The following is a 26,426-nucleotide window of genomic DNA, read 5'->3' as shown; positions in this document are numbered from 1 at the left end:
ATCCTTCCCTACCACTGTAATATCATGACACATGCATTCCCCGGGTTACAGACAACTCATACTTAAGAAAGGACTGCCGTAATGCCGATTATATTAAAACACTGAGCTAAACACAATGGTTCGTAATAACCACCACATGCACGACTTTGTGACACTCATGAAAACATTGCTTGGTTTGGAAGTGTTTCTTCAGTGTTTTGTATGCATAGAAAGGTAAAATATATACAAAGACAAACATTTGCCTAACTGACACTAAATAAGAACCGTATTACCTATCCAAATTACCTATAAATTCTGCTTAAAGACAAACTTAGGACCTCATAACCCGGAGACTCCCTATATATCAAAGTTAAACTTTTAAGTCTTTCCATTTCTTGTTTAAGAACAGAGCTTTCTGCCTCTTGCACGCAGAGAGGGAATTTTATAACAGTTTCACCATTCTCTGCAATGTAAAAAAAAAAAAAAAAAAAAAACCCACAACTCGTAAGCCTATCTTTAAAATGTCTTTTATAAAATGCTTTAGTTTACTTTTTTTTTTTTTTTTTTTTGCAGATATGAGTTTCTTAGACTTTCCTGGTTTTAGCAGGATATCCCAAATATGTTAGAGGACCCTATTATACATATTCAGAAACACTTTTGTCTTTAGTCTGCAAATGGATCTAGAGAGGGCATTAAGGTACTTCCTGAAAGAGTAAAAATTAATCTGCACTGGAAAAATCTGTCCTGCCATTCATCAAGGCTGCTATAAAAGACACAGGAAAAAAAGAGCTGCAAAGGAAGCAGAGAACAATATTTCTCTGAAGGACACACTGTAGCTGTAAAGTCATAACAATCTCCTTTTTTGAGAGACTACTGCTTTCCTACTCAGGGAGGAATGTTGTCCTTTAAAATCCTAGACTATCAGAAACTTTGGATTATATCAGTAAAAATGAACTATCCTCCATAGCTGAAGGATCTGTTATTTTGACACAATAAATCAGTTTTGATTTATAATCCAGGTAAACCCTGAACTTCTGGCTACAACACTCTGTATCAATCTTAACTTTGAAATTTTCAAGAAAACAGGACCCAAGGGCCACTTTACAGTGTCAACCCCTTTGTTTACAGCCCTGCTTTGTTTTGAGTCTCACACAGTGCTTCATTTAAATGTCAACTAAAACTCCCCTGTTCCCTCAGATCCGTTGTTCCTTTGGGAAGATGTACCATGATTCCTCTGGTGTGAGCCCTCGTTCCCTGCAAAGACTCAGCAAACTACTGGTGTGCTCCTGGTAGCTTCAGGTTAATTTGGAGGCTCCAATAATTGCTATGGACCATTGCCTGAAACTCACTGATAATGTGAAAAACTGAGACCTTGACTCTCTCTGGTTTGGGGCTTTTCTGTGTCTGCTGTGTCGGCTCTTGGTGGATTGTGGACGTTGATGACCCCTTTGACCCTACAGTTTCAAGTGATTATTTGTCTCCTGGTATTTGGGGGTCCTGATAGGAATTCGAGGTGCTCTAGTGAAATTTGTCTTTAACATTTTTTAATCCTGTCTTCTCTCTGCTTGTCCATGATCTTATTTGCTGTTTGTCTGTCAGTCTCAGTCTTCTCTGTATGTGACATACTGACTTTGGGGTAGATCTTTTGTCACATATTACTTCTGTTGGGAGGCTGCTGATTTCTCAGTTCAGCAGTTGGCATGACTTAACCTTAAGGTTAAAGGTCCTGAGACAACCATAAGCATTATTTTGGCATTTTACAATATGCATGTTTGATCTAAAAGTAAGAAGACAATAATGTTAATAAATAATAATATTTGAGGAAGAAAGGATTACAATCCCACCATCATATAACTTAGTATTTAGCTCCAGATGGCAGGTCAACAATAACTTTGGAAATAGAAATCCTGCGGAAAAGAAATAGTAGGTTCATTTTCTCACATTACAATGTCAGGTTTGGAATTTGATGCTTCATTTCACATGCTTTGAAAAAGGTAGGGCAGTTTTCATTATTGGGAAAGCTTTCTTTTTTTATATATCATTTCATTTGTTGTTGTGTGTTGAGGGTTTGCTTTGCCATAATGTCGAACTTTTTTTTTTTTTGCATATCTTTGAAATGAATTAATAGAACTGAAAAAATAATTTTAATTAAAAAAATTAAAAGTAATTTTATAGTAAAAGTTGCTGTTGTTGTGTGCCCTTGAGTCCATTTTAGTCATACCAACCATAGGGTAAAAAGATGTCATGGGAATTATATTGAGCACAACATTATGTTACCAACTTAGGTATAAAATTATTTATTTATTTTTTATTCTCGCTACTATTAAAAAGAAGGAGCCCCGGTGGTGCAGTGTTTAAGAGTTCAGCTGCTAAACGAAAGATCAGCAATTCGAACCCACCAGCTGCTCCGGGCTGTCTGCTTCTGTAAATACTACTGTCTTGGAAACCCTGTGGAGCAGTTCTCCTCTGTCCTATAGAGCTGCTCTGAGTTGGAATCTGCCTGATGGCAAAAAGGTACTATTAAAAAGAGAGTAACGTATATGTAGAGACTTGATTAGATTTTACATTTTACGTATATTATATAAAATAATTTTCAGCTTTGAAAATTTAAAAAGTGTGTAGGAGCCTACATATGAAATATGACAATTATGCACTCAAATTATTATAATGGTATTAATTTTTTTTCTTTCAAAATGTTACTTGGGTACTGTGTGTCAGCCATACCCCACTTAATCAGTAAGAAGTTTTAAATGCATTTCTATGTATTCTATGTGCCTGGAAAAACAAAGAATATCAAACATTTGTCTAAAATTATTAGCTTCACAGAAATTCAATTTTATACAAAATACTGTTTATTTCTTTGTTCTAAGCCATTATATCTCTTTATAATGTCCAGTTATAATTATAATAAAAATACATGTATCTGTCCCCAACAATCAGAAACCCTTGTGAAAAACAGGTGAAAAAGAATTAAGAAAGTTATAGAAAAGTAATACAGGAATTTTTATTTCATTACTGACATGTAGGTAGGAGAAATGTAGGTTGATAAGAATGTCTTTGAATTAAAGTTTTTTTTTTTTTTTCATGTTCTCACAAAATTTTTTCCAAAGGTGAAAGTAGTATTTGTCTAAAATTGTTTACCTTTATGTTTGTCAGGTTAATTTACCTTTACTGAGTAAAAGGAGAACACTTAAAATAAAATACTTGAAAGAATACTTTTACCTGACCTAAAATCATTAAATTACTATGATTCTTCAGCTTTGATCTGACAAATGAAACAGAAAAAATAAAAAATGCAAGGAACAGTTTCCATGTAATCCCTTATTCTACTAAAGGAATTTATAAATAAGTTTTATATGTTTAGATTAATGAGAATAAATTATTCCTATTAAACTCTCTGATATAAGGAAGGCTAATAACAGATTTCTGCCGATGTATTAATAATAACACATACAAAACAAGTGTATTTTTTAAATATTTATTTATTCTTTTGGAATAATAAAAACTTTAAAATTAGAATCTTGCCAATATACTTAAATGAATAATTTCTTTTATAAGGATCAGCACAAAGCGGTTCCTATGAGGTGGAATTTAAAGATGTTTCAAATGTCTAACTTTTCCAAACTGCTGTCCCACACCATCATCACCAACATGGACTACTCCCTCTCCTCTCTGTACTCTCCCTCCCGTCTTTGGGTTCCCTAATTCACTGCACCATCTCACAGAACTCATGAACTGTGTAACAGAAATGGCTCATGTGGTTGTGCAGGCCGGCAAGTCCAAATCCGTAGGTCAGGGGCAGGCTTCCGGCAACCCACGTGGCTGTAGGGGCTGATGAACCGAAACCAGCAGTTCAGAACAGAGACTGCTGGCTCACAAGGCTGTGGAAGCTGGTGAATCAGGTTAAAGGGTAGGCTGCCTGCTCACGGGGTTGTGGAGGCCAGCAAATTCCAGAATCAGCAGGTCAGACAGCAGGCCTCTGGCTCAAATCCCAAGAACCGGAGCTGAACTGATCATGGAACAGGTTCGGGATCCAGATGGAGAGAGAGATAGCCCAGCCAGGGAACATGCATGTACCTTAGATGCAGCCCACACCAGAAGGAAGGATGTGACTTGAGTAAGGGTGGGACTCAAGTCGTACCCTCCTGCAAGGCTGTGACCCAAGAAATACTCCACAGCAATCCTGCCTCAACCACATCTGGAGGTCAGAATCCACGACACATAAAATGGAGGACAATCATACAGTATTGGGAATCATGGCCTAGCCAAGTTGACACATAATCCCAACCATCACAGTTTCCATATACCTTATTTGCATAGTTCCACTCAGTCACTGTGTGAGTCACAAAGGCCATGGCTAGAATGGCCATATTAAGTAATTCATGACACCATAATATAAAATTATAAAGCTATTGGGTAATGACTAAAAAAATGACTAGTCTATGAAAAATAACTATTAAAACTGTAAAATATCTTTTTAGTTTAGGAGTGGGATATCAAAGGATCTATGGATCATTGCTAAACATCAATTTAATCTGTGACTAACAGCTATAAAGTGTGACCTATGTAGATGTAAATTGAAATAATTAAATAAAGTATGTGATCCTTGGATAAAATGGCAAATTCATGAAGAATTAAATTTCAGAATTGCCTTTAATTAGTTAATTAAAAGAATGTTAAGTCTATGAAAAATAACTGGTGTAGCTTTCCCAGAGAGACTCCGGCAACATTTACATTTGACTTGAGGAAACTGTGGACAGAAAAAAAAAAAAAAAAAAAATTGTATTAGAACACAACTTTTAAAAAGGAAATACATGTTTGTTTATGTGTGTGTGTGTGTTGTGTGTGTATGGTTACCATTATTGGCCAACTGACCATTAGTCATGTATCATGATTTATTTCTCATTTTTCCAAATATTGGTCATGATTACACTATAATATTTTTAAGGGCTTGCATAGAAATACCAAAGTCAAAGTGAACTGAGCCTATCCATTTAAAAATAAGATCTGTCTTAGGGATAAATGATTGGGTTGATAAAATGTACTTTAGCCCAGCAGTTCTTGAATACTCTTATTAAGATACGGACACATTTTCTAAGGTCTTTAATTCAAATAAAACTTAAGAAAAAAATGCCTGCAGTAGATCAAATGGTTTTTTATTAAGGCTGAACACTAAAAAGAAAAGAAAAAACACTGTGGTCTAGTTGATTCCACCTCATAGCAACCCTATAAATAGGACACAGTAAAAATATCTCATAGGGTTTCCAAGGCTGTAAATCTTTATAGAATCAGACTGCCACATGTTTCTTCCATGGAGCAGCTGATGGATTTGAACAACCAAACTTTCACTTAGCAGGCAAGTGCTTAACCACTGAACCACAAGGCCTCTCCTAAGTTGAATATTAGGTCTAATGAAATTAAATAGTTTCTTTAAAAAAAAAAAAAAACCTTGCCTTCGAGTCTATTCTGACTCATAGTGACCCTATAGGACAGAGTAGAACTGTCCCATAGAGTTTCAAAGGAACACCTGGTGGATTTGAACTGCTGACCTTTTGGTCTGTGGCTGTAGCACTTAACCACTACTCCACCAGGGTTTCCAAATGGTTAAAGAAAACTAATTAGCTGGTATAATCTTTCCTACCTATTAGAAAAGAAGGATACAATTATTTTGACATTGTCAATAAATTACCTTTACCTAAAACCCTTCTCTCTGTTTCACTTTCCTTCCAATTGTTACAGAAATATTTCAATATATAACCTCATATGGGCTTCAGGGGAAATGAAAAAAAGGGAAAAAATAGAGTAAAAATGTTTTTTCCTACTAGTTCTTTTTTTTTTTAATTTGAATGAAGTTCTGTAGAAGCTTCTTTTATTTTCTGATATTTTTATTATTAATTTAACCCCATTTTTTATCAATAATACGACCTAACGAAAAAGCCAATCTCTATCTAGTTAATTCTGACTCATAATGATCCCATGTATGTCAGAGTAGAACTGTGCTCTATAGAATTTTCAGTGATTGTTTTTTTTGGAGGTAGGTCTTCAGCCTTTTCTTCTGAAAAACTTCTGGGTTGACTTGAACTCCCAACCTTTTGATTTTCCGTTTTCACCCTAGGGACTCTCAATCATAGAACACATACCTGCTTTTGGGTTGGCAGATTTGTGGTAAAGGGTTGTTTGTGTTGCAAGAATTATAATATAAGGAAGATTGGAGCCCAAACCTGAAATATTTTTGGAAATATCACTACATTCAATTCAGATTGATTTTACCTCTCTAAAACTGCTTTGCTTATAAATATTCAGTAATAAAATTTGAGGAGTTTATTATAATAGTACCTGTTCAGATTTCAAGACTTTCAAGTTGTTATTTAAACACTAACACAGGTCATATTTTTTTTTAATGTTAATTAGTAAATTTTATCTTAACATGACTCTAACCATAATGTGTTGAGCATAAGGCACATGTGACGGATAATATTCAAGTATTCCTAAAATAGTTTGTCTTTTGCTTACTCTAGTTAATACTTTCATATTTAAAAATATATTCCCTTCTGTAATACAATATATTTTACAAGGGCAACTTTTATACACAACGGCAAATGAAAAGCACAGTGACTATGCACTGCACAGGCAACCACTACCTGTCTGTCAGTGGAGGCTAGAGTGTTGCTATGATGCTGGATAGGCTTTAGTGGGGCTTATAGACTAGGAAGGAAGGCCTAGTGATTTACTTTTGAAAATCAACCAATGAAAACCCTATGGATTCCCCAATCGATTATGAAGATGTCATAAGACCACAGAGCGTTTCCTTCCATTATGCATGAGGTCACCACGAGCAGAAGCCCACTCAACAACAGCTAACAGCAACAACAGCTATGACTTTTCATTTACTTGATTTTTCAAAGACTCTAAGTGTTGAAGTCAGAATATATCTTCTTTCTTGCTGTGTAAACCTTCACCAAAAGCTCAATTAAAAAAAAAAAAATTGCTCTTTAGTTGAAGGATTACTGAATGGATTTTAAGGGCATACGATGTACTAATTTTAAGTGTACAATGAATTATTTTTACATCAGCAAAACTAACCAAAACATCAAGGTATACAATATTTATTTTATGTATGAATGTCCTGTTATTGACCATACGTCTCTTAAATGTTACACCTTGTACTGTACCTTTTTAAGTAAAAAGTAACCTATTAAATACCCCAGTTTTGTCTTGTAAAAATGTTGCTCAGAGAATGAACTATTTAGCCATGTTTTCCAAATAGTGAAAGCATCATTTCCATTATTTCTTATGAGCCTTCATTTGCTAACCAGTTAGGCATTCATTCTGTGCTTATACTTGAAGTATATCTGCTGTATTATTTAAGTTTACAAATTATATAACTTTAATTAATTTATTCACTTAAGATTCAGTGATAAAGGATACAACTAACTCCTAGCTTTGAAAATCATTTGTTCCGATCACACTGTGAATTACAGGCCTGAGAGTCCTCTGGGTGGACTCAAACCTTCAACTTTTCGGTTAGCAGCCTAGTGTATTAGCACCACCCAGAGACTCCTAAAATCAAGAGGAATGCTTAAATATATTTCATGCGATTCCTTTCTATTTGCTTACTATTTGGAGGACCAGTTCTACGTCCTGCTGGATATAACCATGGCCTCATTTTATGATTCCCAAAGTTTTTATAAAAATATAACCAGTTAAAGACAATCAATAATATTTTAAAAAGTGGTTTTGCATACAGGAATCTTAATTTTTTTTTAAATGTGAGGTTTTATTCATGATCATCTTAATCACTCTCATCAAGGAATATATATCATGGCACTAGATATGAAGTCACACTCTTTGGTCTCAGGGGAAAGAATATACGACACAGTTGGTAGATGATCTATTTAAAAATAACAGTTTTATTTTCCAAGTGGTATTTATGGAATTCATTACACCATGACATTATTCTAGCGAACAAAGAAACCCTTATTGCACTGCCTTATTTTATTTTAATGGCCATTTATTCCAAAGGAAATTTTATCTCCATGCTATCTGAATGCAATATTACTTTTTCTTTAGTGAGTACAGGTATTTGAAATCAATGTGCACTCAGTATATATACATACATAATGTACATATATCTGCTTGACTTTGCATTTGAAAATTTATGCTGTACGTGAGGTAGTGTTAATGTGTTTCAGTACTACTCTTTCATTCTATTTATTCTGGTGGTGAGTCCCCCAAATATTTCTTATTTGAATATAGTTTTCATTGATTACTTACTGTGTATATTGAAAAATTTTGGCATTTCCTTTTTTCAGAAAACTTCCAGACATATTCTGAATGTCTAATTCATTTTATCAGTGTTTTTTTTTATAGATAGCTTTGCTACTAGTCATTGATGTAGAAAAAAATCTTATATATTCCTTTATTTAAGTTTTTACTTTACAAACTCATTCAGTAAGTATTAAGCCCTGTTTTTTATGATGACAAGTTTTAATATTTAACCCATAATACTCCATAAACCTATAAAGTGGCCCTATATAAAAGGAATCTGTTAGAATCTAGAAAATACACTGTTTAATAGGAAGCATTAACATGTATAGGCAGCATAGGGAATTTTTTTTTCATTTTTCTCAAATAAGTATATGTCCTTTAGTGAAAAAATATGGGAAATAAAAAGATGTATTTTATACCCATTGTATTGTAAAAATATATTTGCAGAGATTTCTATACATAAAAATGAAATTAACATATGCAATTCATCTGTAACTTGTAATACAACAAAAGATCACATGGCAGCATATTTTCTTTTAGATAAGGGATACAAATGCACACAAATGTGTTTCTACAAGTGGATTATTCACATGTGTGTATACATGTACAACGCAAACGCATTCGAATATTATGGGAACAGTCTACAGAACCTCTGGTGCTAGAATTTAAACGAACAGACTGGTTCTTCTTTTTGTATACATATGTTATAGTTCACTGAGTCCTAGAAACAGAGATTTGGCTCAAATAATAGCCTTATTAAAATCTAGGACATAATATTTGGACAAAATCAACATACATAGTTTATTTAGGAAATTACACATGAAAGATAAAAACAACAATAAAATTATTTGAGTAAGCTCGTGTGCAATTTTCTTTTGTTAGAGAGTATAAATTGCAGCACTGGGTATTTTTATGACATGTGGAAAATTTTAAGTAAATATATTCATTTTATCAATTATACTCTGTTTTAAAATTCAGCATGATAAACAAACTTTCTAACTTTCACTCCTTAAAAACCCACAGTTATTCCATTTTCCTGGCTTCAAAGCAAAGAAATATTTTGATTATCTTAAGGTTTAATAATACATATTCCAAAGATATCTATAAATTGAGCAATATCTCAATTTTTGGCTTACTTTGAGAAAAAGTGATAAATTTATTTCATTTTTTAAAAGTATTTTTATCCTGATTCTTGACAGAGCATCAGCTTTCTCCCTAATGTTTGCCTTTCCACTGTAAGTTAATAGCTCCTGATTATATATATGCAATCAGGTTAGTTACTAAATGCAGTCTTCACATATGCAGATGTATATTTATGAGAAGTCATTTTGTAATTCATTGTAATCATTAATTATATAACTATTGATCTTAATTTTCAATTAAAAAAAACATAGTAGACATGATTTATTAAATAAATACATTAATTGAAAATTAAGATCAATAGTTATATAATTAATGATTACAATGAATTACAAAATGACTTATGTTTTTAGATACTTTTTATTTACTTTTCATATTCTTTTTCCTTGTTTCCATTTAATAACAGTTCTATTTTGAATAAAAAGAAAATCCAAGTGTCCCAAAAGTTAGATTTGATTACATGAGCATATCTGTTTTCTATTTCTCCAGAAAAAGAAAACATACAGACGTTTAGCGATTGCTGCTTTCACCATTTCTCCTGTTTTTTGATTTGATAACTGAATTTATATCTGCTCTCCAGCTTGCAAATTAAAGATCAGGAGTCCCAAACTTGGCAAAGGTATTCAACTCAGAAGAAATAACTATGCTATCTAAAAATCTTCCAGATTCATAGAGATATCATACCATAGTACATAGATTTTTTCCATTTTTACATAATGCATTTTCTATACAAAAATACATTATAATTCAAGAGGGTATAATTTCTTCAGAGTAGTACACCATCTTTAGTGTTAGATATTGTTCTAGTTTTTTTTTTCTTTTTGTTGTTGTTTTTATTCTATTTTCAAAACCAAACACAGTATATGCCCAAAGCTAATGTATTTAATGAAATAAAATCATAACCTTATGGGAAATCCTTAGTAAAGTAATAGGTAAAATATCTTTGTTCAGGAGATTTTGTGTGTCTCTATATGCCTATGCATATATGGCGTGGTAGAGGAGCGTGGTATCTAATTATGATGTTGGTACTAAATACATAATTTATAAACTCATTATATCACCAAGGAAATACATAAATCCAACTTTTCTGGGGGAGGGGAGGAAACAAAAACAAAGATCAGAAAGCAATTTTGAATTTCGTTTTTGTTATCTTGCCTTGATTTTCTAACATTAATATTTTTTTTCTTCCAAACTAACTTGCAACGTATGCCTTAAAATATATTTTGCTACACAATGCCTATTATTGTTTTCTATCTTCTCCAGGCAAAATATTCTAATTTTTCCAACTGGATATTTTTCAAAACAAATCTCATTAAGGAAGCACATCCATTAAATATATGTGTTGTGTTAAAAATAAAAATTTTAGAAGATTAAACTTACATGTGAACTCATAAGCTTTGTTTGGAATTCATGCAACTTATAGATTGGGGAGCATCTGCCCTGGAGGTCAAACAAGAGCTCCAAAGGGCAAGCAGAAAAGACTAGAATTATATGGGTCAAAACATGCAAGAACAAGGCAGAAATGATGGGCAAAAAGTGATTTTTTTTGGTTCTATGTTGCATTCATTATACGGCTTATTGGGACTGCGGTTGAGAAAGCAAGTGCAGATTGTTTGGCTTAAGTTTCAGCTCCTGGGAAGGTCAGGCATTTACAGGAAGCATCCAAAGGAGATAGAAGGAATACACAGAGTCATTACACCAAAAACATTAGTTGACGTTCGACCATTTCAAGTGGTAGCATATGATCAGGAATTGATGGTACTGAAGGAAGAAGAGCAAGCTGCACTGAAGATACTGGTGAAAAACAAGGCTCCAGGAAATGACAGAACACCAACTGAAATGTTTCAATAAAGGGATGGCGCTCTGGAAGAGCCAAGAAATTTGGAAGACAGCTACTTGGCCCACTGATTGGAAGAGATCCATATTTATTTCTATTCCCAAGAAAGGTGATCCACCCAAATGCGGAAAATGTAGAACAATATCATTAATATCACACACAAGCAAAATTTTGCTGACAATCATTCAAAAGCAGCTGCAGCAGTACATTAACAGGGAACTGCTCGAAAATCAGGCTGGTTTCAGAAGAGGACGTGGAACCAGGGATATCATTGCTGATGTCCGATGGACCCTGGCTGGAAGCAGAGAATACCAGAAGGGTATTTACCTGTGTTTTATTGACTATGCAAAGGCATTTGACAGTGTGGATTATAACAAATTATGGATAACATTGCAAAGGGTGGGAATTCCAGAACACTTAACTGTACTCATAAGGAATCTGTACATAGATTAAGAGGCACTTGTTAAAAAAGAACAAGGGGATACTGAGTGGTTTAAAGTCAGGGAAAGTGTGCATCAGGGTTGTATCCTTTCACCATAACTATTCAACCTATATGGTGAGCAAATAATCTGAGAAGCTGGACTATTCGAAGAAGCACAGGGCATCAGGATTGGAGAAAGACTTATTAACAACCTGCATTATGGAGATGACACAACCTTGCTTGCTGAAAGTAAAGAGGACTTGAAGCACTCACTGATGAAGATCAAAGACCACAGCCTTCAGTATGGAATAAAAAAAAAAAAAAAACCTCAATAAAAAAAAAAAATCCTTACAACTGGACCAATAACCAACATCATGATAAACGGAAAAAAAAAAGAGTGAGGTTGTCAAGGATTTCTTTTTTCTTGCATCCACAATCAACAGCTGTGGAAGCAGCAGTCAAGAAATCAAAAGACACATTGCATTGGGCAAATCTGCTGCAAAGGACCTCTTTAAGGTGTTGAAAAGCAAAGATGTCACCTTGAAGACTAAGGTACTCCTGACCCAAGCCATGGTATTTTCAATCACGTAAAATGCATGTGAAAGCTGGACAATGAATAAGGAAGACCAAAGAAGAATTGATGCCTTTCATTTGTGGTGTTCGGTGAAAAATATTGCATATACCATGGACTGCCAGAAGAATGAACAAATTTATCTTGGAAGTACAGCCAGAATGCTTCTTAGAAGCAAAGATGGCGGGATTGTGTCTTATATATTTTGCACATGTTGTCAGGAGGGATCAGTCCCTGGAGAAGGACATCATGCTTGGTAAAGTACAGGGTCAGTGGAAAAGAGGAAAACCCTCAATGAGATGGACTGATACAGTAGCTGCAGCAATGGGCTTAAGCATAACAACGATTGTGAGCATGGTGCCGGACCAGGCAGTGTTTCATTCTGTGGCACATAGGGTCGCTATGAGTCAAAACCAACTCAACAGCACCTACGAACAACAAAAACAGAACTAGCTATGTTTTGGTTTGCTAATGTGGAGCTTAGCATAAGTGACTTTATCTTGGGCATGATATAAAAAAAAAAATGATACAGTCAGGTATATATACAGGTACTCCCCAACTTATGATCGGGTTCCGTTCTATTGGTTCCATGTTAAGTGGATTCTGATGTAAGTCAAATAACTCCTCTTCAGTTTTCATTATTACTGCCTTTTATTAACAATATCTTTATAAATTTGATTTTATTTGTCTTTGAGGTTGGAAACATTACGTATAAACATATAGATACATATTTAACATTGCTTATGGTTCATATTACTAATGATAATACATACAAAAAAATCATACTGTCTTAAGTGTGATTTTTGTAATTCAAATACATCATAAGTCAGAGACTATGTGTTTCATATATATATATGAATACATATATGTATGTATGTGTACATATTATTCTGGTTGTAGGCATATACATTACATAAAATGATTTTCAATGAATTTTCTATTTTATCTAAAACTTTTAAATACAAATTTGTAGAGGTTAAATTTTCTTATTTGCTGTTTCTTAAACTACTGTTATGTTTTACCTGTTTTCTGTTAGGTTGTCTTCTTTATAATTAATTAATTAAATCACTTTGGCATATGTGTCTGTATATACTTCTTCCCCACCAACAAACCAAGTAAACATAGTTGGTAGTTTAGGTTGTTTCAACAGTATACTTGCTTAGGAAAAGGACCTTATAATTCTCCTAGCCTTTCTCTCATCATGCTAAAATGATTGCTATGGCCCCAGCCATTATACTCATGCTCCATAATGGAAGAATATGGAAAGAAAATACACAGATAGAGTAAACTTTCATACAAATCAGTAGAGGAGTTTTAATTGTGTTTTTTGTTACTGATGCTGTAGTTTTTGTTGTTGAAACTGTAGTTTTGTGGTTGAATCCTATTTCTAAGAAATACTAGATGTCATTTTATTACTAGATATGCTGCTTTCCAATACCAAATAAAATTGTATTCATTTATAATAGAAGAGAGACTGGATGTTATGAAATTAAATAGTTTCTTTCAGATATGTACAGTAAAAACTAAATAATCATCCATACAAGCACTCATATGAAAGTTAATGTTATTTCATTAGATAATTTATGTATAATTTGCTAAATCTCTATTAAGAGAACAAACAATAATTCATAAAAAGTCTACATAATCAAAATTTGTTTAAGAGTAAAATTTACAGTAAAACAATGTATGATTGACATAAAATACAAAATGTAAATGAATAAATAAGATAAATTATATAAAACTATGTGAAATTAAATATCCAGACTTACCTGCACTAATGAATTTGTTTATTTGAAAATTATACTATGTTTTTGTTGTCAATATTTGAGTTAATATGGAGGTAAATCCCAATCATCTTATACATAGAATCAAGTACTAAGGCATTCCTGGATATGAATGCATCAAATATTCTTGCATTATCCTACTCCTATGATGATGTATTTTAACAATTCTTATTTTAGTTCTAGAAAAGTATAATCACTTCTATCATTTCTTGCTCTTGTAATTCAATGAAATTTTGAGGCCACAAAGATTTGTCTAACATAATTTCCCTAATAGCCCTACCAAATATACTCTAACAAAAAAGATAAATTCAAACTGTGCTTATTAACTGTTATTTATTATCATTTATTCCATGCTAATAAGGGCTTATTAAATAACAGTAATAAAAATGACAAAACCATAAACAAATTATAAATGATGATATCTTATCAAGCAACAATCAAGTGCATTATAGCAAGTCAAAAAAAGGTTAAATAAAAAGTACAAGGCAATTTCCACAGTGGAAAATATTAATCAGTAACTTCAATTATTTACCCTTTTGTAGATCCAAAAATACAGTGTTATGTGTATTGGCACTTACTTTTTATATATAATAATTATTTTCCTAGTAACTTTATGTAGCAGAAGAATTAACAAAATTAGGATACATTCCCTGATTCTCAATTTTTAGTGACAACTGCAAGCAAGAAATAAAACGAAGAATTTTGTGGGACTGAGGGTTAACAGAGGCAGTGTATTACCAACATCCAACCTCAATGATTCTTATTTATAATGTAATTACATTATTCTTTGACCATTGAGCATGAGAATGTGCACTTTTACAAGTTTAATATCTGTTGAGCCAAAGTATTCTTTATTGTATTTTAATTTTTCAAAGCTCCAACAAATCTTAAACTTAACTTTATGATCCTTTATTAAATTTTGGTAAAGATTTTCATTATGTTCGTGTGTATGATTTAAAAATAACTAAAAAAAGCAGAAATTAATACGTAACAAAAATCTGGGTTATCACTATATTTAAAGCATTCAATCTAAGAATTAGAAAATAAATGTTTCTATTTTTTTTCCATCTGCTGGAAAATAAAATTCATTAGTGATTATATATGTTTTAAGTAATATATTCCCCATTTTTAAATTAATTATGGAGAGAAAAATGATTATATTTCAAGCTAGAAACAGGGTTTTCTAACAAAATGGATTGTCAAATGTTATCATATGGTTAGTAAATAGACCATTAACATTAAGATATATATTTTTACGGTTTAGTCTAGGATAGATCTCTTGAGGTAACAGGCAATGATTTATATGAAATGAGGCTCCTTGGAACTTTTTTGCTAATTGCAGCCTGAGGAAATCTGATTGCTAGAAAACATTATAACTTTATTCCATTGCATTTCTCTTTTCCTTAATTGGCTCTTTAATGAGTTCTACTATCAACAGGCTAAATTTGGCAACACAACATACAAAAACTACAGGGGCAGCTTGTGTTTCAATCTGTATATGGCATATAATGAAAAGCAATTCTGTTCTACTTATTGAAAACACAGTAGTGGATTTCTGAGAAGAGTTTCAGACTCTTTAGACTAATAACCACACAGCCATGATATGGAGGAGAATAATTGTTTCCCATTTAATTCAATACAGTTGATTTTTACTTCGTATAATCCTGTGTGGAAACCCTGGTGGCTTAGTGGTTAAGTGCAACGGCTTTTAACCTAAGGGTCGGCAGTTCGAATCCCCTAGGCGCTCCTTGGAAACTCTGTGGGGCAGTTCTACTCTGTCCTATAGTGTTGCTATGAGTCGGAATCGACTCGACAGCACTGGGTTTGTACAATCCTGTGTAGGCTCACCTTTTCATGCCTTGATAATTAAAGAACATGCAGCAAATTGTAACTCAGAAGCTTGAACTTAGTGTTCTGACATCTAAATATCGCTTGTAATGTGTTAAATTAAATAAGTCTTGTCTTATAAATAATAAACCAGTTTTTTGTAGATTTTTTGTTAGTTTGGATTTTTTAGGCGTTTAAATAGGAGTGTAGTGGTATCTTACTATTTATTTATTTTTTCATTGAGATATATTCACATACCATGAAATTCACTCTTTGTAAAAATACAAATCAGTGGTTTTTAGTATATTCACAAGATTGTGTAACCATCAGCATTTTCTAATTATAAGAAATTTGTATCAAACCCACAAAAAATTTGTACCTATTAATAATTTCCTCATTACCCATTTTCCTTAGATCCTGGCAATCACTAATTTATTTGCCTTTATGGATTTGCCTATTCTGGGCATCTTATACACATGAAATTATACAGTGCATAGCCTTTCTTATCTTAGATCATTCACTTAGCATATTATAGCATATATAAATATTCACTCTTTTTATGGCTGAATAGTATTCTATTGTATGAATATACCACATGTTCTTTATGCATTCATCAGTTAATGAACTTCTCTCTACTTTTTGTCTATTATGATAATACTTCCATGAAAGTTTGTATAAACATGTTGGTGTGAACATATGTTTTCAAGTCACTTGTGTATATACTTAGCAGTGGAATTCCTGGGTCATATCATTGCCATTAGTGAGCTGAAATGGACTGGTATTGGCCATTTTGAATCAGACAATCATATGGTCTACCTTGATGAGAATGACAACTTGAAGAGCAATGGTGTTGCATTCATCCTCAAAAAGAACAGTTTAAGATCTATCCTGAAGTACAAAGCTCTCAGTGATAAGATAATATCCAAACACCTACAAGGAGGGCCAGTTACTATGCTTATTATTCAAATTTATGCAGCAACCACTAAGGCCAAACATGAAGAAAGTGAAGATTTTTACCAACTTCCACAATCTGAAATTGATGGAATATGCAATCAGGATGCATTCATAATTACTGGTGATCGGAGTGTGAAAGTTGGAAACAAAAAAGAAGGATAGGTAGTTGGAAAATATACCCTTGGTAACAGAAACTATGCTGAAGATCCCAAGATTGAATTTTTCAAGACCAACGACTTCTTTACTTAAATACCTTTTTTTACGAACAAAAACAGTGACTGTATACATGAACCTCATCAGATGAAATACTTAGGAATCAAGTAGACTATGTCTGTGGAAAGACAATGGAAAAGCTCAATATGATCAGTTAGAACAAGACCAGAGGCTGACTACCTATCAGATCATCAATCACTCATATACAAGTTCAAGTTGAATCTGCAGAAAATAAGAACAAGTCCAGGAGAGCCAAAGTATGATGAGTAGAACCCATCTGAATTTAGAGACCATCTCAAGAATAGATTTGACAGGTTGAACACTAAAGCCCAAAGACCAGATGAGTTGTGGAATGACATCAAGAACATAATACATGAAGAAAGCAAGAGGTTATTAAAAAGAATGAAAAGAGAAAAAAAAAAAAAGACTTAAATGGATGTCACAAGAGAATCAGAAACTTGATCTTGAATGTTGAATGAGTAAAGCAAAAGGAAGAAATGATGAAGTAAAAAGAGTCAAACAGAAGGTTTCAAAGGGAGGCCCAAGAAGACAAAGTAAAGTATTAAGATGACATGTGCAAAGACCTGGAGATAGAAAACCAAAACGGAAGAAGAGGCTCACCATTTTTCAAGATGAAAGAACTGAAGAAAAAATTCAAGCTTTAAGTTGCAATACTGAATCATTTTAGGGGAAAATATTAAACAACACAGGAAGCATCAAAAGAAGATTGATGGAATACACAGAGTCACTATACCAAAAAGAATTGGTTGATGTTCAACCATTTCAGGAGGTAACATATGAACAGAGACTGATGGTACCAAAGGAATAAGTCCAAGCTGCACTGAAGGCATTGGCAAAAAACAAGGCTCCAGGAATTGATGGAATACCAATTGAGATGTTTCAACAAAGGAATGCAACACAGGAAGTGCTCACTCGTCTATGCCAAGAAATTTGGAAGGCAGCTACCTGGACAATCGACTGGAAGAGATCCATATTTATACATATTCCAAAGATGATCCAACTGAATGTGGAAATTATCAAACAATACCATTAATACACACAAATAAAATTTGCTGGAGATCATTCAAAGCAGCTGCAGCAGTATATTGACAGGAAACTGGCAGAAATTCAAGCCGGATTCAGAAGAGGACATAGAACCAGGGAACTTGCTAATGTCAGATGAATCCTGGCTGAAAGTAGAGAATACCAGAAAGATGTTTACCTGTGTTTTATTGACCATGCAAAGGCATTTAACTGTGGATCATAACAAATTATGGATAACACTGTGAAAAATGGGAATTCCAGAACACTTAATTGTGCTCATGATGAACCTGTAAGTGGATCAAGAGACAGTTACTCAAACAGAACAAGGGGATACTGCATGGTTTAAAGTCAGGAAAGGTATGCATCAGGGTTGTATCCTTTCACCACACCTATTCAATAAGTATGCTGAGCAGGTAAGCCAAGAAACTGGACTATATGAAGAAGAATGGGGAATCAGGATTGGAGTAAGGCTCATTAACAACCTGTGTTATGCAGATGACACAACCTTGCTTGCTGAAAGTGAAGAGGACTTGAAGCACTTACTGACGAAGATCAAAGACCACAGCCTTCGGTATGGATTGCACGTCAACAGAAAGAAAACAAAGATCCTCACAAGTGGACCAATAAGCTGCATCATGATAAATGGAGAATAGATTGATGTCAAAAGGGATTTTTTTTTTCCTGTATCCACAATCAACAGCCATGGAAGCAGCAGTCAAGAAATCAAAAGACACATTGCATTGGGCAAATCTGCTGCAAAAGACCTGTTTAGTGTTGAAAAGCAAAGATGTCACCTTGAAGACTAAGATGTGCCTGACCCAAACCATGGAGTTTTCAGTGGCCTCATATACATTTGAGAACTGGTCGATGAATATGGAAGACCAAAGAAGAATTGTTGCCTTTGAATTGTGGTGTTGGTCGTATAGATGCACTGCCAAAAGAACAAACAATTCTGTCTTGGAAGAAGTACAACCAGAACGCTCCTTAGAAGCAAGGATGGCGAGACTACTTCTCACATAATTTGGACTTGTCAGGAGGGATCAGTCAGTCATTGGAGAAGGACATCATGCTTGCTAAAGTAGAGGGTCAGCGAAAAAGAAGACGCTCAAGGAGGTGGATTGGCACAGTAGCTGCAACAACAGCCTCAAGGAAAACAACACTTGTGCGGAAGGCGCAGGACTGGGCAGTGTTTCATTCTGTTGTGTATGGGGTCGTTATGAGTTGGAACTGACTCGACGGCCCCTAAAAACAACAACAAATCTTTACGGAAGCAGACTGCCCCATCTTTCTCCCACAGAGCAGCTAGTGGGTTCAAACTGCTGATCTTCAGTTAGCAGCTGAGTGCTTAACCACTGCACCACCAAGTTCCAGGATCAAATGAAAAAACCAAACCCATTGCCATTGTGTTGATTCTGACTCAGTTGAGCAAAAATAAATTTGCATAATATTTGGAAGGAAGAAATGAAGCATCAGCAGCCACTCTCAGATGGACGTGGGGCTTAGAGGCAATAGCAGAGGGACACACAGGTGTTGTCAGATTACAGTTTCTCCTTGCTCTCATCTTAGTAAGATATAGACACAAAGGTGCTAACAAACCCAATTTGTCCTGGTGCTGTCATCACATTCCTGCATCCAGCTTGTCTTCCTGCCTGCTGCCCAGTGGGTAGCTCAGTTCCACCACCACACCCAGGGGTAACATCCTTCCATTGATTTGCTCACCAGCTTACAAGTGCTGTGTGCATACTGCAGCTAGGTTTACCTGACTTTCCAGATTCCCTGTCCAGTTCCCACATGTCCACCCAGGCCATTTCTTCAAAAGAGCAGGTTGGTGATTTTTCTCTGATCCTTTACCATGTGCTCTGCTCTGATATCCTTTCATTCCCAGTTTCTCTAATAATAGTTAAGTTTTACCCGTACTGAGTCCCTTATTTTGTAACGTTTCTTGTAGTTTCTTCTCTCATTGAAATCTAATCAAACTATCCTGTGATTAAAAAAAAAAAATTCCAATCCAATACACATCTCAAAAAGATAGGTAAATATGATAACCAAAAGACACGCACAACAATGTAAGAGACCCAAATTGGAAATTCTCGGAATTCTATTAGCAGGAGAATCCAAGGAGTGTTACATATTGAACCATAGAGTACTACAAAGCTATAACATGAACAAACTACAGCTACAGACATTAATAAAACTAATTTGCAGACAAAATATTAAGAAAATTATGCCAGAGACAAAATACTATATATTGTATGATTCTTTTTGTACCTACACTGAAGAGAGGTTTGGTGGGGGTGTGGTTGAGAGGTCCTTGACAAATCTTCTCCTTTATTGTTAATGTTCTAGTGTTTTTAATGGGGTTGGTAGTCCTGTGAGTGCATTAATACAGTTAGTTAATTGGGCCACAGACTTAAAATTGTATTACCTTTGAAGTACAATGAAACATACCTTGTATTACTTCTTGGTAAGCACCAATTGTTGATTATACACTTGTTCATTTTCTATGCATGAACACATTTATCTATATATGTATATATGCATATTGAAACTGCATTATGTAAGATTCTCCATTAACATTCATGAAGAAAATCTAGCTGTTTTTAATTGTTATAATTTGACCAATGATTTGGTTTCCTATGATTTGGACTTTTTTTAATCTCTCTTTTGTTATGGATTCCATACTTAATTGAAATATGCTGGGAAATGCAAACTGTTCATTATCAATTTTTTTGAAATACTTGAGAATTGCATTATTGCATATTAGGTTATTACTTTCCATAAATGCACAGGGTTGCTATGAGCACAAATAGACTCGACAGAGATTTTTTTTTTTTTTGGTGCCAAAATTTTCTGAAAATAGTCAAGTAATACTATTTTATAAAGATGATATAGATGATATAGGTATTGGTATGGGTGTGGGTATGGCTATGGCTATGGATAGATATGGATATGGTATGGATATGGATATGAATATAGATATAAATATGTTGTTGTTGTCCTTTAGTGTTGTCAAGTGTGTTCTGACTAATAACAACCCTATGTACAACAGAGTGAAACACTGCCTGGTCCTTCACCATCCTCAAAATCATTGTTATGCTTAAGCCCATTGTTGCAGCCACTGTATCAATCCATCTCATTGAGGGTCTTCCTCTTTTTTGCTAACCATCCACTTTGCCAAGGATGATGTCCTTCTCCAGGGACTGACCCTCCTGATAACATGCCCAAAGTATGTGACACATAATTTTGCCATCCTTGCTTCTAAGTAGCATTGTGGTCGTACTTCTTCCAAGACAGATCTATTCGTTCTTTTGGCAGTCTATGCTGTATCCAATATTCTTCAGCAACATCATAATTCAAAGGTGTCAATTCTTCTTTAACTTTCCTTATTCACTGTCCAACTTTCACATGCACATGAGGTGACTGAAAACACCATGGCTTGGGTCAGGCACACCGTAGTCTTTAAGGTGACATCTTTGTTTTCAACACTTTAAAGAGGTCTTTTGCAGCAGATTTGCCCGATGCAATGTCTTTTAATTTTTTGACTGCTGTTTCCATGGGTGTGGATTATGGATTCAAATAAAATGAAATTCTTGACAACTTCATTCTCTTCTCATGATGTTTGTCATGATGTTTTTTATTAGCCCAGTTGTAAGTATTTTTGTTATCTTTATGTTAAGATGTAATCCATACTGAAGGCTGTGGTCTTTGATCATCATCAGTAGGTGCTTTAAGTCCTCATTACTTCTAGCAAGCCAGGTTGTGTCATCTGCATAACACAGATTGTTATTGAGTCTTCCTCCAATCTTGATACCCCGTTTTTCTTCATATAGGCCAGTTTCTCCAATTATTTGCTCAGCATACAAATGAGTATGTATGGTTAAAAGATATAACCCTGATGTACACCTTTCCTGACTTCAAACCATGCAGTATCTCCTTGTTCTTTTTGAAAAATGGCCTCGTGATCAACAGGTTCCTCATGAGCACAATTAAGTGTTCTGGAATTCCCATTCTTCACAATGTTGTCCATAATTTGTTAATGATCCACACAGCCAAATGCCTTCGCATAGTCAGTAAAATACAGGTGAACGTCCTTCTGTTATTCTCTGCTTATAGTCAGGCTCCCTCTGACATCAGCAATAATTCCCCTGGTGCCACACCCTCTTCTGAATTTCTGACAGTTCCTTGTCAATATACAACTGAAGCTGCTTTTGAATGATCTTTAGCAAAAATTTACTTGTGTGTGATATTTATGCTATCGTTCGATAATATCCACATTCGTTTTGATCACCTTGGGAATAAGCACAAATATGGATCTCTTCCATTCGATTTGCCTGGTAGCTGTCTTGCAAATTTCTTGGCAGATGAACAAGCAGTTCCAGCATTGCATTCCTTTGTTGAAACATCTCAACTGATATTCCATCAATTCCTGGAGCCTTATTTTTCACCAATGCATTCAGTACAGCTTGAACTTCTTCCTTCACTACCATCATATGTACCTGATCATATGTTGCCCCCGGAAATGGTTGATTGAGATACAGATAAAGATACACAAACAGAAACAGTATCAGATACAGTTATAGATACAGAACAAGCTTTAAGGAATATGTCTAAAAGGGAGTGCAGCCCTTTTATTTATATTTACTCCTACTTTGCAGTCTCTAGAAAGATAAATAGATAGATAGATAAATATATAGATTCATAGATAACTATTTGAGTTGAATTACAGAGATATGTAGATATGTATGTTTGTAGGAAAACCTAGTGGTGTAGTGGTTAAGAGCTCTGGCTGCTAACCAGAAGATCAGCAGTTCGACTCCACCAGGTGCTCCTTGGAAACTCTAGGGGGTAGTTCTACTCTGTCCTTTAGGTCACTATGATTTGGAATTGACTTAATGGGAACATTTTTTTTTATATGTTTATATTATTAAATGTTTAAAATTAAAAATTCTATAGTTATGTGTAGAGCTGAACTATTTATGATTAGGTTATACATTTCTTTATCAATGCATTTTGCTTCAGAGTCATATACTTGTTTTAATGACACTTTACAATTTTTCTTTAGGTTAGAGTTTCCATGGTTTATTTTTAATTGAATTTATTTTTTGCTTCCAAGAGTCTTATTTCTTAAAATTGATACATGACACATGTACATAGCATATAGCCGGATTTTTTCCCCTAATATGATAATCCTTTTCTGTTAGTTGGAGAAATTATTTATATTAATTGTGATCACAGAACTCTGAACTTTTAACACAAAATTGTTCTTCACATATATCCAATATTTTCTCTATTTTTCATTTTTTCTCTCCTGCCTCACCTCAATTTTATGCATTAAATTTTTGTTCTTATTCCATGTTTGCACTTTAGCAGCTTGAAAGTTAATAACTCCATATTATTTTTATTAATGCACTGTATTTTAAAATATGTGAACCATGCTACAATGCTAAAGCTGAACATTTTATTTACCAACCTCCAGATAATAAAATGACTTTGAATTTAGTAATAGCAGACTTTAATTTTAAGCAATACCTCTACTTTATGTGGTAGGGAAACAGAAATATTAGAGTATACTTTTTAATGCAATATTGGCTCTAAGTTCTTATTTTTATGTGTTGACAGTAATACAATGTATTCAAAAAAGAATATATGTATATACTTATAATTCAAATACCTGAATTTATATGTGTTATGGATTTAATTGTGTACCCTAAAATATGTGTCAACTTGGCTAGACCATAATTCCCAGTATTGTGTTGTTATCCACCATTTTGTGATCAGAGGTGATTATCGCATGTGCTGTAAAATGGCACAATAGTTAAAAGTTTTGGTAAAAGCTAACCAAAAGATCAGTACTTTAAATCCATCACCCATTTCTTCCTTGGAAATCCTATGAGGCAGTTCTACTCAGTTCTATAGGGTTGCTATGAGTCAGAATGGACTTGATGGCAGTGGGTTTGGTTTTGGTTTTATGATGTTAATGAGGCAGGATTAAAGGCAGTTATGTTAATGAGGCAGGACTCAGTCTACATGGTTGTTATTAGAAATATAAAAAAGAGAATGGAGCAGAGAGGAGAGGGATCTCCTACCACCAAGAATGAAGAACCAGGAGGGGAATGCATCCTTTGGCCTCAGGGTCCCTGCCCTGAGAAGCTCCTAGGTCAGGAGTAGGCTGATGAGAAGGACCTTCTCCTAGAGCCAACAGAGAGAGAAAGTCTTCCCTGGAGATGGCACCCTGAATTCGAACTTCTAACCTCCTAGACTGTGAGAGAATAGATCTCTGTTTGTTAAAGTTGTCCACTTGTTGTATTTCTGTTATGGCATCACTAGATAACTAAAACAATATGTATATTTAAATATATATTGATACATAGTATTCCACTATAAAAACAAAAACTGTTGCCGTGGAGTAGATTCTGACTCATAGTGACCCCATCAGACGGGTTAGAACTGCTTCATAGAGTTCCCAAGGAGCACCTGGTAGATTTGAACTGCTGACCTTTTGGTTAGTAGCTGTAGCTCTTAACCATTATGCCACCGGGTCTTCATCCCACTGTAGGATGCTATGTATTTAATATAACATAAAATGTTTTTATCGTAAGATACAATAAAAAAAAAAATCACAACAGTAAAAGCATGTCTAGAACACTCAACAAGTCACGTTTCATATCTTGTGCTACCCTTAAGAAATGTGATTTTATCTCTGGTACAATGTTAATGCTAAGTGAAAGAAATAAAATGTATATGTGAATATGGATGGAAAGAAAGAGAAAAATCACATACATTTACAGCTTTATTCTTACAAATTATATAAACTCAATCAAAATAACAAAGTTAAATAATTGTTAGAAAATATCTTACAGTAACCTGTAAGACAATTTCTTTAAGCATTTCATATTATCACAGAGAAGATAAGTTGTAAGATTATTGGATATAAAATAATATTAATTAAAACTAATTTTCAGGTCCCTACTATGGGGCAGTTCTACTCTGTCCTATAGGGTCGCTATGAGTTGGAATTGACTCAATGGCAGTGGGTTTTTTGGGTTTGAGTACTACTTACTACAGCCCTAGTGGCACAGGGATTAAGTGCTTGGCTACTAACCAAAAGGTTGGCACTTTGCATCCACCAGTCGCTCCTTGGAAACCCAATGGGGCAGTTCTACTCTGTCCTATCCAGTTGCTATGAGTCGGAATCAACTCAACAGCAATGGGTTTTTTGGAGTTTACTATTTACTAGAAACATAGCGATCTCAGTGTATGCATGTGTGTGTGTTGTATGTGTGTGTTAGACATGCCTTTTTCATTGTCGCTAATCCTGGGATATGCAGAATAATCAGTGACCCGATTCCAATGGTTATTGAGCTGTACATCTTTTAATCAAATAAGGAAAGACACGTTTGCAAATGGATGATTGTATATGTATCTATAAGAAAGTATCTGGGCAATTTGTGACTTTTTCTGTTATTTGTTGAAAATGAACCATGTGAGCAGGACATTACAAAATCTGTTCCAATAATTTATTCACGTTATGAAAAATTTATAAAATTCAGTTATCTATGTATTTTTGGAGCAATTATATTGTAAATGAAGAAACCTGATTTTTCTTTTTGTCTGTTTTTTTGAAAGGATTCCTAAGTACAAATTAGTTACAACAAGGATGCTGTTGTACAATTCTATGCAGTCTGCTCAACTCACCTCTTGGGGAAGTGCCTAACTTGTTTCTGAAGAAATACACAACTGGAAAATTCTTGTTTGCTGTAATAGAGACTACTGCTCTGCCCTATGGTGTTGCTAAGACTTGGAATTGACTCTATAGCAATGGGTTTGGTTTTGGGTTTGGTGAAACAGATTTCAAAAAGCATCAATAACCAACAGTGCTGAATATGACTACAGTGCATCATCGTGTGCCTCGTGTCACCTACCGTTAAATGGATGCCTATCATTTGTTTAATTACTACACTAAAAATATTTGTAGTTGCCTCTAGCTTCCACACTAGCCAATCTATACTTTTACTTTTCTGGTGCATATAACAGTGACGCTACTGATAATAACCTGCCTTTTCAGCTGTGAATTTTTAGGAAGAAAAATTGGAATATAGGTGAATTTGTGTAGTGACTAGGGTTAATTATGAAGCTATGGCTAAACAGAAATATAAATGCCTCACATATATATTTTAAATAAATAGGCTAAACACCTATTAGTTGTCATTGTAGGAATGTAATTCAAATTCTTTACCTTTAGGTATATATGCCAAAAAAATAAACCTTTATAAATAAATAGAACATTTTTTAATTATTTGGAAAATTATTATCCAGTTTGATGTTATTATAAATCAATTCTTACATTTTTTCACATTTATAACGACATTGTGAGGTCAGTGTCTACAC

The sequence above is a fragment of the Loxodonta africana genome, chromosome 17 (genome assembly GCF_030014295.1).
Source record: "Loxodonta africana isolate mLoxAfr1 chromosome 17, mLoxAfr1.hap2, whole genome shotgun sequence".
NCBI classification, from domain to species: Eukaryota; Metazoa; Chordata; class Mammalia; order Proboscidea; family Elephantidae; genus Loxodonta; species Loxodonta africana.
Note: the sequence above shows the minus strand (reverse complement) of the source record.